The sequence below is a fragment of the Dasypus novemcinctus genome, chromosome 26 (genome assembly GCF_030445035.2).
Source record: "Dasypus novemcinctus isolate mDasNov1 chromosome 26, mDasNov1.1.hap2, whole genome shotgun sequence".
In the NCBI taxonomy this organism is placed as follows: Eukaryota; Metazoa; Chordata; class Mammalia; order Cingulata; family Dasypodidae; genus Dasypus; species Dasypus novemcinctus.
Genome location: NC_080698.1, coordinates 32,987,316 through 32,999,879, shown reverse-complemented (window position 1 = coordinate 32,999,879; position 12,564 = coordinate 32,987,316). Strand labels below are relative to the sequence as shown.

Below are 12,564 nucleotides of genomic sequence, written 5' to 3'. Positions count from 1 at the left end.
CTGTTAGTTACTTGATCTAAATAAACCCATGATTTTCTTTTCATTTGCACCGTATGCTGATCCCAGTTTTATGGGCAGAAAGAGGCAGCTTGCGATGTTTCTTAAAGGATTACACCCTGGTTTACATAAGGAAGTGTGCAGATGCAGGAATGGATGTGGGATGAAAACATACTCCATGCTTTCTTTGTATTTTAGGAAGCTTGATTTTAATGATTTCATCTGACTCAAGCCATTTTTATTTAACTTAGATCTGGTAGATACATGCTAAGTGAAAAACAGTCGGTGAACAGCTTTCACTAGTGATTAATCCCACATACTCCTCAACTGAAAATTGTGGCTTTTTATTCATTTTGAAAGGTCCAAAGTGGCAGAAAGCATCTTGTCTACAAGAACTAACTCTCTTCTGAAGGGGGAAAAATAAGCCTCCACTTTAATGAAATTAGAGATGTTGTGGATATTAACCAAACAGGGACACGTTTGAGTAGCAGTCTGGTTTCCAAAAACAAAGCCGTATGAGTCACATTTATTCCACATGAAAATAAATTGATAGATGACAAAATGAGAAAAAGTTTATATGCAAAACTTGAAGTGTTTCACCTTTGCTTTTTCCAAGCAAGTTGATCTTGACTTGAAGAGTTCAATGGCATATAGACCAGATAAATGAAGGTCTTGGGACTTGTTTTTATTAACTCTTGAAAGTTGTTTGCCAATAAATATTATCCAGTTCCTTTGTTGTTTTGTTTGTGTCTATCCCAGGCAGAGGTGGTTGTTACTTCTCTCTACATTGAGATTTTGATCTTTTCTTTTGTTTTCAGGGTAAGAAGTGACCTTTTGAGGTGACTATAACTGAAGATTGCTTTACAGAAGCCAAAAAAGGTAAATGCAGATGCGATTAGTGGAATTATATCTAGCACTCTCTTGCCTTCTAGGCATTTTAATTCAGTTGTTTTTCCTCCGTATTTGTCAAATATACATGTTATTTATTCTTGTGTAAGTATGTATGGAGCATTTATTATTTTTGAAGGTCTTTAAAGAAATTGCCCTTAAGAAATGGTCCACATATCCACACTTTTTTCCCCCCAGTATTATCAACCTTTCCCCTCTCTGTTGAAGCTTTGAAGTTGGTTTTTTTTTTTTTTGGCTGTTGACTTGGTATAAGTTATTCAAACTTAGAAAGGAATATTCACATAACAGAAGTGGTGATTCATAAAATTAACTTGCTGCAAACAAGAGTACTGCATGTCAGTGTTCTGGGCTGACGTGGTGTCATCCAGTTGATGTTCATCTGGCGGCTTTATAATCACCTTCTTTCAGAAATTAATAGGTGCCATAGCAACACGCCATGTTGATGTAGCTGCTGAGTGGCAAGGGGCCTGTCCCTGTGATGTCAATGCTGGGCTACCTTATTCCCTTGACCTTGCTTGTAAATCAAATGAGTGCTTGATTTTAAAATTAGAACTTTTCTGGGAGACTAATGTAGCTGATGAATTAAAGTTTAATTTTTTCAATTCCCTCTTTGGGGAAACAGAAAAGCACTCTGGTTAAAATAGGGATGCGTCACAGTGACTTGAATCCTGAAGTATCCCTCTGCTGACAGCTGTGGTCATCTTACCCGAGTTATCCTGGAGGTCGTCTAAACATCTGATGTTTCTCAAGCACTGCAGTGTCTTCATTTTAGATTAGGATTTTGGCTTTTTAATAGCTCCATTTGGTTTAGTAGATTTGTATTTGTTTAAAAACAGGTTACTTGCTAGCATGCTGAACAAAGCTTATGTCTGGGTAAGATACAGTCTTCTTACTCATAGTTGAATAAGGTTTTTTGTGGAACATTTATAATGTGCAGATCAGTTTTGTTTTTAATCCTATCTAGAGTTTTTGTGTTCTAGAATGCATTATAAAGGTATGGATTTGTTTTTATAGGTACATCCTGGCCCATTTGGTTTGGACCCCAAAGATCAAACTTGCATCATTTCATCATCTTTATTGTTTAAATACAACTTCTGCAGGAAGCACCTAATAAAAGTCCTCCAAAGAGATTTGTCCCTTTCAGATGTTCCAGCATGGAAGGGGTTGATCCCACCCTCTAAGTGGTGTTATCAAGTCAGAGGGTGACGTTTGACTTTTGGCAAAGCACTTGCTTTTGCTGAGACATAGTTTTCCAATTTTAAAAGTGAAGGAATTAGTCAATATCATACATCAGAGGTCAGCAAACTTTCTCTGTAAAGGGCCATACAGTAAATATTTTCTGCTCGTGGGCCATTCCTTCTCTGCCACAGTTACTCAGCTGGGCAGTAACTTGCTGATCCCTGGTCTCTCTGATCCTTCAGGAGGGCATCTCATTCCAAGATGGTGGACATTCGAAGCAGCGCCAGGTGTTTACTCACCTTATGCTGTTAACAGAGGTTTCAGGTGAAGCTAAAAATTATGAGTAAACACTACTGGGAAAGTGGTTGAAAAGAGGAATAATCCCTATAGCTCCAAACAAGGGCTTCATTAGTAGGTTTTCATTGTATTCTTTGGAATCCCCTGTAAGTATGAATTATTTCTCTTCTGACTTGATGTCTTTAGGTTGTCCACACTTAAACCCAGGACCTGAAAACCGACATGTTTGATTTTTCTGGAGTGTTATTTTTTCCAATCCATTGATATTGTTCAAAGATAAAAATATCCTGAGTCAAGGGTAAATTAGGGGAAGAGTTTCGGAATATTGTGGGACATATGTTTTCTTCACTCAGTGACCTTTGTTGATGTTTGCTGTCATTCTACTCAGTTCCATAATTGTGTAGCTCAGTCAAGAAGTTTGTTCCCTAAACACAGATGCCACTTTGTTCTTATAATTTTCTATTTCCTGTGTGTGGTGTGTGTTTCTGAGGCTTTCAGCTGGGCACAGGTATCTTTTTTAAATTGGGGATATTGATTATTGATTGCAATGCCTGCCCTGCAGGTCCTCACAAATCATCTCACCTGGGCATTTTCTTTCCTTTTCTAGTCACTGATAAAAATGAGGGCATGGAGGCACACTGCCTAGATTTTCATTTCTGTTTTGCCTTCTGCTAGCTACAGTTTCCATTTGTACCCACTACCTTGTTTCTGTAGTGTTCAGAAAATCTAATGAGCTGATCTATAAAGTATTTAATGTAGTACCTGGATAGTAATCCTTGTTGTTATATTGTTCTTCCTGTGACTAATGCTATAGTTCTGGCTAGCTAGGCTGATGCTTTTTTAGTCCAGTGATGTGAAAAGTTGTCTGAAAGAGGTATTCCACATTTTTAAAAAATTTCAGGAGCAGATGTGCCTCAAGTGGTTGAGCGCTTGCCTCCCATGTGGGAGGTCCCAGGTTCAGTTCCTGGTACCTCTTAAAAACAAAGAACAATAAATAAAATAAAACAAAAAACCTTTAGGAAACTGATGTGGCTTAGTGGTTGACCCACATACAAGGTCCCAGGTTCAATCCCCAGCCCTCAGTACCTCAAAAAAATTAAATAAAATGCCTTCATAATCACTGTCAAGGATATGGTCTATTATATTAGGCAATATCCTTAAATAAAAAATGCCTGGACCATAGAAATAATTTGTCATCCTGATGCCTCCTTTCATGACTTAAAGAAACCTGAGTTTCCTTTTTAACTTGACTGCTAGGAAGCTCAGAGTAAAAATTTTTGCTCTATTTCTGTAGTTTTTCTCAACTTTAACTTTCTGTTGTTATTAATATTTTTTGTTTTGTTTTTCACTCATGATATTAATTTTTCTTACCTGCAATGAACATTTTATTACTTTGGTTGCATCTGTTTGCCTCTCATTTCAGATTCTTTTGGGAAATAAGTTAGGGCATGTAGGCTCAAGTAAGTAATAAATTACATGCATTTTTAAACTTTAAACAAACTTAAGGATCTTTTAAAAGCTAATTTTTAGATATCCTGACCTCTTACATGTGAAGGAAAAAAAATGTTTGCTAAAATTATAAAATAAAAATGACGTATGAAATGAGTAGAGGAGTTAGTGTTTCTTCCCAGTGAAAAAACCTTAAACAAAGAAGATTTTGCTATCCAGTGATGGTCATGATACCAGACCATCTTTTGTACTATAAGAAAAATGTAGACTTCAGAGGCCAGGAGCATCTCAGTAAATGCCATGCCACAAATTTGAAATCTGGGAATCATTAACCGTCAGTGTAGATGCAGATAAATATGCCTACAAAGGCACTATGAGAACAACTGGTTGTGTGCAGAAAAATTGCCAGGAAAATTCAGGAAACCAGATGAAGCCATTTTTCAAATTTATATTTGAAGGTCTAAAGAATCATAAATAACAGTCATCATATTTGATATTGATAAAACACTTTCCTTCCAAGTACATCAGAGTACTTTATAAAATGGGCCTGGTTGACAGCATTCCTGAGAATAGCTGGTTATTATCCCAATTTACAGACTGGTAAAGTGGGCCCCCAGATGTCAAGTAACTTACCTAAGGTCATTTATGGGAGCTAGAAAGAGAACTTGCTTCAAGGTCAAAATTTTATTCATGTCATTCTGTTGTGGCTGGTTTGGCTTGGTGATTTAATAATATTGGACTATGTGGCATTTTTCTCCCTCCTTCCCTTCACCATTGACAATTCACTGACATGCATTTTTGTTTAAAATTCAAATCCAATTTGTAGAATTGATCATCTTGAATTCAATCCTGAATGGCTTTTGAAGTTAATAATTATCATCAAGCCCATTTCGATTACGATTACATGGTTGTTTTTAAGCGTAGACATCTTCAAGCTTCACATTTTATGAGGTGGCTCAGGGTTTTTGTTTTTGGTTTATTTTTGTTTATTCAAACTTATTTGTGAGAATGTTAAAAATTAATCTAAAAGAAAGTATAATCATTGCAGTTTTCTCCTACCCTGTGCTCAGTTTGAGGTACTTCATGTTTGATCAAGGAATTATAAGACATCTTTATAGATTTCATTCATTGTATATTACATATTACAAATTGGTTTTTGGTTAAAAATAAGGTGGCAGCGTATCAGCCATTTGAAATCTATTTATTAGTTCTTTTGAAAAGTATATTTATATGATTTAAATCTTTACTAAATGACAACAAGTACTCTGATCCAACACCATTCAAAATGACCTTTCTATAGCATTCAGTATTTGAATTATGTGACTATTAATTCATTAAGTTGTTAAGAAAATGAGGACATAGACTGGAAGAGAGTGTATTTACTGAGCTACCGGATGACCACATTGGCTGAAATGACTAATTAGTACATCAGTTCAGTAAAGCATTTCAGTCCTGCCTGTTCCCCAAACACATATGCTTGGGTTTTAATAGCTTAGCCTGGGTTTTAGCAGTTAGGGTAAAAACTAAGCTGATGTAACAAAGAGACCCCAGTATACAATGGTGTAAATTCTTCTATATCATATACCATTCTGGCCAGTCTAGCCTGCTAGGCAGTTTTCTTCCCTTTTGTGCTGTCATTCCTTGGAACTTTGTCCTTATCTGCATAGTTGAAAGTAAGTTGCTGCCACAGCAGTGGAGAAGTTAAGTGCAAGCAATTTTCTTTAAAACAAATGATTTAAAAATTGTACACATCACATCCATTGATGTTTAATTGGTAAGATTATGGACATATGCCACACCAAACTGCAAAGATTGCTGGGAAATGTATCTGTTGGGGTAGCCAGGAGCCTAGGAAGAATTAGAGAACAGATTTAATGGGACAAGTAGAACATAGCTACTTGATGGGTTAAATTGCCCCAACCCAATAATTTCATTCATTCATTCATTCATACATAACGTACGTACAAATGTATGAATATACATCCTTGCATTCATTCTTCTGATATTTATTGTCCGTCTATACTAGGTGCTAAGATCATAGCACTAGAGAAGAAAAGCATGGTCCTTGTCCTCATAGAGTTTATGTTCTAGAGTGAAAGACAGTCAATGATGATGACAAGTATTAGGAAGGACAATTATTGGTTGTTTTGGAAAAGTGTTTATAACAGGAAGATCTATTTTAGTGTGGGAGGGTCAGGAATGAGGTATTTTAGAGTTTTATGGAAGCTATGTGGATTTTCTTGTACATTTCATGCCAATACTGTTGTAAATGTTATCAGCCATGTTACTTTTCTTTTCAGCTTCATTGAGAAATAATTCATACACTATACAGTTCACCCATTTACTGTGTATGGTTCAGTGTTTTTTAGTTCATTCACAGAGTTTGCAACCATCATCACAATTTAATTCTAGAATCTTTTCATCGCCCCAAAAAGAAATCCTAGGCCCTATTAAACATTTTCCTTTCTCTACTTTCCAGCCCCTGGCAAACACTAGCCTGTTTTTTCTCTATATAGATTTGCCTATTCTGGACATTTCATATAGTATAATTATGTAATATGTGTTCTTTTGTGACTGCCTTTTTTTCCCTTAGTATAATGTTTTCAAAGTTCAGCCAAGACTTTTTAATTTTTGAACTACCTTTCAACTTCAGAGTGTGTGAGTTCTTATTCTTTAATCCAACAAAATGGTGGCCTGGACTGTTCTTATATGTAATGGAACTGGGGGAAAATTAATTAGTGTTTTTCATGCTGTTACATTTCCATAGTTCAGACTTGGCCTCTCAATGGTTAAACTTCAGAATTTAAATGTTTGCATTTTAAGTTGGCTGTTTTTAAACATTGTTAACCATAATGCTAAACTAAGTTACTCTGTAAACAAGAGCTGTCTCTCTTGAATTTTAGTTGCAAAGAAAAAAAAATTTTAAATATTGATATCCAGAGAAATATGCTCAATAGAGTTCGTTTTCAAGCAGAAGTCACTTGTTGAAATGTACATGAAAGCATATTTAGTAGTAAAGACAATATTTGCAGCAATTATCAAGTAGCCATATTTTGCACAGTGAACAATCAGAAATACAAAACTAAATAACAAATGGTTTTATTCCGTTTTTAGGAATGGTGTTTTTGCTATTCTATCAATAGAACAAATATCCCAGTTGCCCACCTTGACAATTTTAGGAAGCAGACCTCAGTTAGGTGACAACTTAGCAACTTAACAGAGGTGTCAAAGAAGGGCAGTACTTCCTACAACTCAAAAACCTCTCAGAAAGAAATTTGAAGCTTAACTGTACAAAACTTGAACCATATAGATATATATGGTGGTTCATCTATATTATTATATTTGCGTACTTCTTCTGTGTCTAGTAATGTCCAGGAAAGTAAAGGATCGAATAGCAGACTGATGATAGAACCCTTCTCTCTGCGTCCATTTTGCAAGTTGATGGTTGTAGTGACAGTTGGATTGGAAGCTTGTACTGTTATTTAAATCCAGTTATTTTTGTTTAAGACTATTGATGAGTGGACTTTCTAAATGTAAAATGAAGATTAATTATTTAAGTTTGTGCTTTATGCATCCATGGCCTTTGCATGAAAGGGGTGGGTGGATGGTAGAAACAAAATACTTGCACTCTTTCTGCTCTGTTTAAATCCATTCTTTTTGAAATGTGAAAAACATGCAGATTTTCCCGCTGAAATTTGTATTTTAGCATGCATGATACTATATTATTAAAAGTATTTAGGTATTTTGTTAATTTTCTGACAGTGTAATGAGTTATTTAAGATTAGCTTTTAATTTAAAAAACATCCTTGGAAGATAGAGTGATTTTATACCATCCTGTGATTATTTCATCCCGGGGGCTGGCATGCTGCTTTAAGTCCTTGCCCTTTCCTTAGTTCTCTTCTGGAATTTAGTCTATTTCCATTTCACAGAGTCCTGAGGAGTTACTGGAGGCCAGAGGAAGTGTTCCAAAATCCATTCATTACAGATTACATATTTTAAGGTTTATTTAGACCAGTGATTTTCAAACTGTGCATTGAAACCCACTGAAAGGTTTGAGAGTCAACCTCATGGGTTCTGTCCAAGGATTTTTTTTTAATGAAATGAGGATAAAATTGAGTAGAATGAAAATTTTAAGAGTAGATGTCATGTTTTGTAAGGATTTCCTGTGTGGTTGTATACTTTTTTTAAACTTAAAATTACTACCTTTGCAATATAAACCATTCTTTCTGTAGGTTCCATTTATTCATTGAATGTGTATTTATTGAGTGCCTGGTGAGTGCTTAGACCTATAGTGTCCAATATGGAAGTTACTATCCAGATAGGCCACTAAGCACTTGAAATGTGGCTAGTCCAAATTTAGTTATCTATAAGTATAAAATCCATAAAGGGTTTCAGACATCATATGGGAAAAAGAATGTAAAATTTTTGAATAATTTTTCAATATCAATTGCATTTTTTTAAAGATTTATTTTTTATTTATTTCTCTCCCCTTCCCTGCCCGCCCCCCAGTTGTCTGCTCTCTGTGTCCATTCGCTGTGTGTTCTTCTGTCTGTGACCGCTTCTATCCTTATCAGTGACACTGGGAATCTGTGTTTCTTTTTGTTGCATCATCTTGTTGTGTCAGCTCTCCGTGTGTGCGGTGCCATTTTTGGTCAGGCTGTACTTTCTTTCGCTCTGGGCGGCTCTCCTTACGGGATGCACTCCTTGCGTGTAGGGCTCCCCTCCCCTATGTGGGGAACACCCCTGCGTGGCACAGCACACCTTGCATGTGCCAGCACTGCACGTGGGCCAGCTCATCACATGGGTCAGGAAGCCTTGGGTTTGAACCCTGGACCTCCCATGTGGTAGATTGACGCTCTATCCATTGAGCCAAATCTGCTTCCCCAGTTGCACTTTGAAATGATAATATTTTGGGGTATGTTGGATTAAATAAAATAAGTTATAATTCACTTTTCTTTTTACTTTGTGAATGTGGTCACAATTACACATATTACAGGCATTATGTTTCTACTGGACAATGTTGCTCTTTGCTCAGGTCTCTGGCAATGTAGTGAGCAGATCAGTCAGTGAAGCATAATAAATAAATAAGCAGGGGAAGTGGACTTGGCCCAGTGGATAGGGCGTCCACCTACCACATGGTAGGTGCATGGTTCAAACCCCGGGCCTTCTTGACCCATGTGGAGCTGGCCCATGCGCAGTGCTGATGCACGCAAGGAGTGCCCTGCCACACAGGGGTGTCCCCCGCATAGGGGAGTCCCACACGCAAGGAGTGCACCCCGTAAGGAGAGCCACCCAGTGCAAAAGAAAGTGCAGCCTGCCCAAGAATGGCGCCGCATGCATGGAGAGGTGACACAACAAGATGATGCAACAAAAAGAAACACAGATTCCCAGTGCTGCTGATAAGGATAGAAGCAGTCACAGAAGAACACACAGCGAATGGACACAGAGAACAGAAAACTGCAGGGAGGGAGGGGAATAAATTTTTAAAAATCTTAAAAAAAAAAAAAGTAGTGGTAGGTGCTATGGAGAAAATAAAGGAGGATAAGGGGGACCAGATTATAGGGGTTGCTCTGTAAATAGGTGTTCAGGGTAGGTCTCACTGAGAAGAGGATGACATTCAAGCAGAGAATAAGTGTGTTCTAAAGAAGGCAAGGTTGCCAATATGGCTGAAGCAGTTTTGCAGGGAAGACTTGTAGGAGTCAAGGTCAAGAAATAACAGGGGCGAGATTGAGTGGGGCATTAAGGCTCTTTGTGTAATCATAGTGAATTAGGGAGCAACTGGTGGGTTTTGAGGTGTGGTGAGAGCTGTACTTGAACCACTCTGTAAGATAGACTACAGGAGGCAAGGGAATAGATAGGGAAACCTGTTAGGAGGTCATTGAAATGATCCCATTGGGATGATGGGATCATAGATGACCCCAGGATCTTTGTCCTGAATGATGAGGTAGTATCAACAGGATCCACTGATGGTCTGCTTATGGATAGAAAGAGAGGGGTCAAATAGAAGCTAGGGTTCCATGCAGCTGCTGGAAGAATGGAGCTACCTTAACTGAAACGGGGAAGCCTGTGGGTGGAGCAGGTTTGGGGGTGGGGGAAGGAAGCAAGGGAGACCTGGAGTTCTGCTGTAGACATGCAGAGTTTGAGGTGTTTTTATTCACCCAGGTAGAGATGCCAAGTGGACAGTTGGAAGTTGGGTCTGGAAATATCCTAGGTAGGGCTTTATATTGAAGATTTTTTTTTTAAGATTTTTTTTTATTTATTTCTTTCCTCTTCCCCCCTGTTGTCTGCTCTCTGTGTCCATTCACTTTGTGTTCTGCATCCGCTTATATTATTAGGTGGCCCTGGGAAACCACATCTCTTTTTGGTGTGTCATCTTCCTGCATCAGCTCTCCATGTGTGCAGTGCCACTCCTGGGCAGGCTGTGCTTTTTTCACGTGGGGCAGCTCTCCTTGCCAGGCACACTCCCTGTGCATGGGGCTCTCCCACACAGGGGCTCCCCTGAGTGGCATGGCTCTCCTTGCGCATGGGCCAGGTCACCACATGGGTCAGGAAGCCCTGTGTATAGAACCCTGGACCCTCCATATGGTAGGCGGACGCTCTATCAGTTGAGCCACGTCTGCTTCCCTATACTGAGGGTTAGTAAACATATAGTGTTAAGTAAAGCTGTGAAAGTGGATGAGCTCACCAAGGGAGCAAAAGGGTAAGTAAAAGGAAGAAGGGCTCCGAGACCTGAGTTTTGAAGCCAATGCCGTCAAGAGATTGGACCACAGTATTCCGAGAAGGGTCAAAGGTGGGAGGGAATTCAGAGATAGCTGTAAACAGGAAGCCCTGTTTTGAAGTATTTAAAGGGGGGAGGGTGCAATCAGCTGTGCAAAATTCTGCTAAGTGGTTAAAAAAGATGACAGTGAAGGTCTGACCATTTGGATTTGTCAACATGGAAGTCACTGATGACATTAAGAATAAAAATGGTTAAATCTCACTTCCACAATATATACTGGCTTCATATAACTATCAGTCTGCTTACTGAAGTTAGAGGATTTGAATTAATTTTCCAGGAATGGTATGTGTTCAACCCTATTGTTTAAGGTCATCAGATTTGTCCCCCACCCCTTGCAGCCCCTCATGGAGAATGCCACATTGTCACGGGGCTCATTTTTGAAGTTAGAGCCATAATACCACCTGGTAAAATGGAGATAAAGTCTCATTGGTACATAAAGTAACTCTTTGCATTTTCCCCTTTCAAACCATTCTCTAATCTTATGGTTTAGAGAAGTTTAAATAAAAAGCGAGGGCAAAGAGTATGTGTGTATGTGTATGTGTATTTTGACTTAAAATATGTTGTTTTTAATAATATAAAGCACACCACGGTTTGGTGTGGTTAACATAGTCTCTAGATTAGTAAAGTACCAGTTTGAGTCCAAGCCACAGGTCGGTCTGTCACCTTTATTTGATACTAATATAGGTAGTCTTTGATGGGTTCATCCACCTTTCAAATTAGCAAGAGCATCAAAGATTCTGGCTCACTCAGAAATTCTGAAACAGTTGAACATTTTCAGGGTTTCTAGGCCAATCCCAAATCTTCAGTTATTCAAGAAATGTGTAAGTAAAATAAGTACATCAAAAACATACACTGTCTCTTGTTGCATACTAAATACCAGTAAGGTCGTGTTCGGTGTTCCGTGTTTGTAATAAATGTGCTTCTTAATGGTTTCCATTATAAGATGTCAATAAGGAATTTAGGAAAGTATAAAAATACAGGAAGAAAATGTAGGAACAAAGAGAAAATCCTTCCACAGGTTCACCTGAAGAGTTTTATATTTTATCTGTTTCCTGCTGGTAATTTTGTATATACTTTTACTGAGTATGCAATTTTTGTTTCTTTTACCTTTAAAATACATGAGGTATCTCTCCAAGTTAATAGATACTATGTCTATATCTTATTTTAGGGCTCTCCTGGTGACCCTACCACTGTTGCATTACCTAATCCTGCAGCAGCAGGGCTTTCATGTCCTTCTAGTTTGCTCATGGTGGTCAACGTGTCTGTGTTGGACTTCAGTAGGTAGCACAATCTCTTCAATTAATTTTTAAAAGATGCTGTAATTTTAGAATATCACCCAATTTCTCTCACTTACAAAAAAGTAGAGGGAAATGATGTGGCTTCTGCCTACCATATGGGAGGACCTGGGTTCAATCCCTGGGGCCAACTGGTGGAAAGGAAGAAGAGGAAGTGTGCCTGTGCGGCGAGCCGAGTGCCCCTGTGAGTGCCCACGCGGCAAGTGGAGTGCCCACACGAGTGCCTGTGCAGTGAGCCCGCGCAAGTGAGTCATGCAGCAAGATGACGACTCAGCAAAAGAGAGATGAAGGGGAGAGTCGAGGTGCAGTGCGGCAGAAACCAGGAACTGAGGTTCACAGGTGACAGGGAACCTTTCTCCACATCAGAGGTCCCCAGGATTGAATCCTGATAAATCCTAGAGGAGAAAAAGTGAGAAGAGAAGACAGAAAGAGAAATAGATACAGAAGATCACACAGTGAATAGACACAGACAGCAAAAGCAGCAGAACGGGGGAAGGGGGAGGGGGAAAATTTTTTGAAAAATAGACTTTATTTTTTAGAGCAGTTTTAGGTTTAAAGAAAAATTACACAAGAAGTGCATTTCCCATATAACCCCACAACCACCAGCCACATAGTTTCCCATATTCTTAACATCTTACGTTAGTGTGGTGCATTTTTTAT

At 38.5% G+C, this 12,564-nt stretch overlaps 1 protein-coding gene across 7 annotated transcripts in view; it reads left to right on the top strand.

Annotated features, from left to right (window-relative positions):
- FOXP1 (forkhead box P1) overlaps positions 1-12,564 on the top strand; it is a 528,438-nt gene that overhangs the window by 186,907 nt on the left and 328,967 nt on the right. For all 7 annotated transcript variants that reach the window (XM_058288482.2, XM_012521022.4, XM_071212158.1 and 4 more), the window contains one exon: positions 816-876. The gene's annotated coding sequence lies outside the window, so the exon portion shown is untranslated. The remainder of the gene's footprint in view (positions 1-815; positions 877-12,564) is intronic.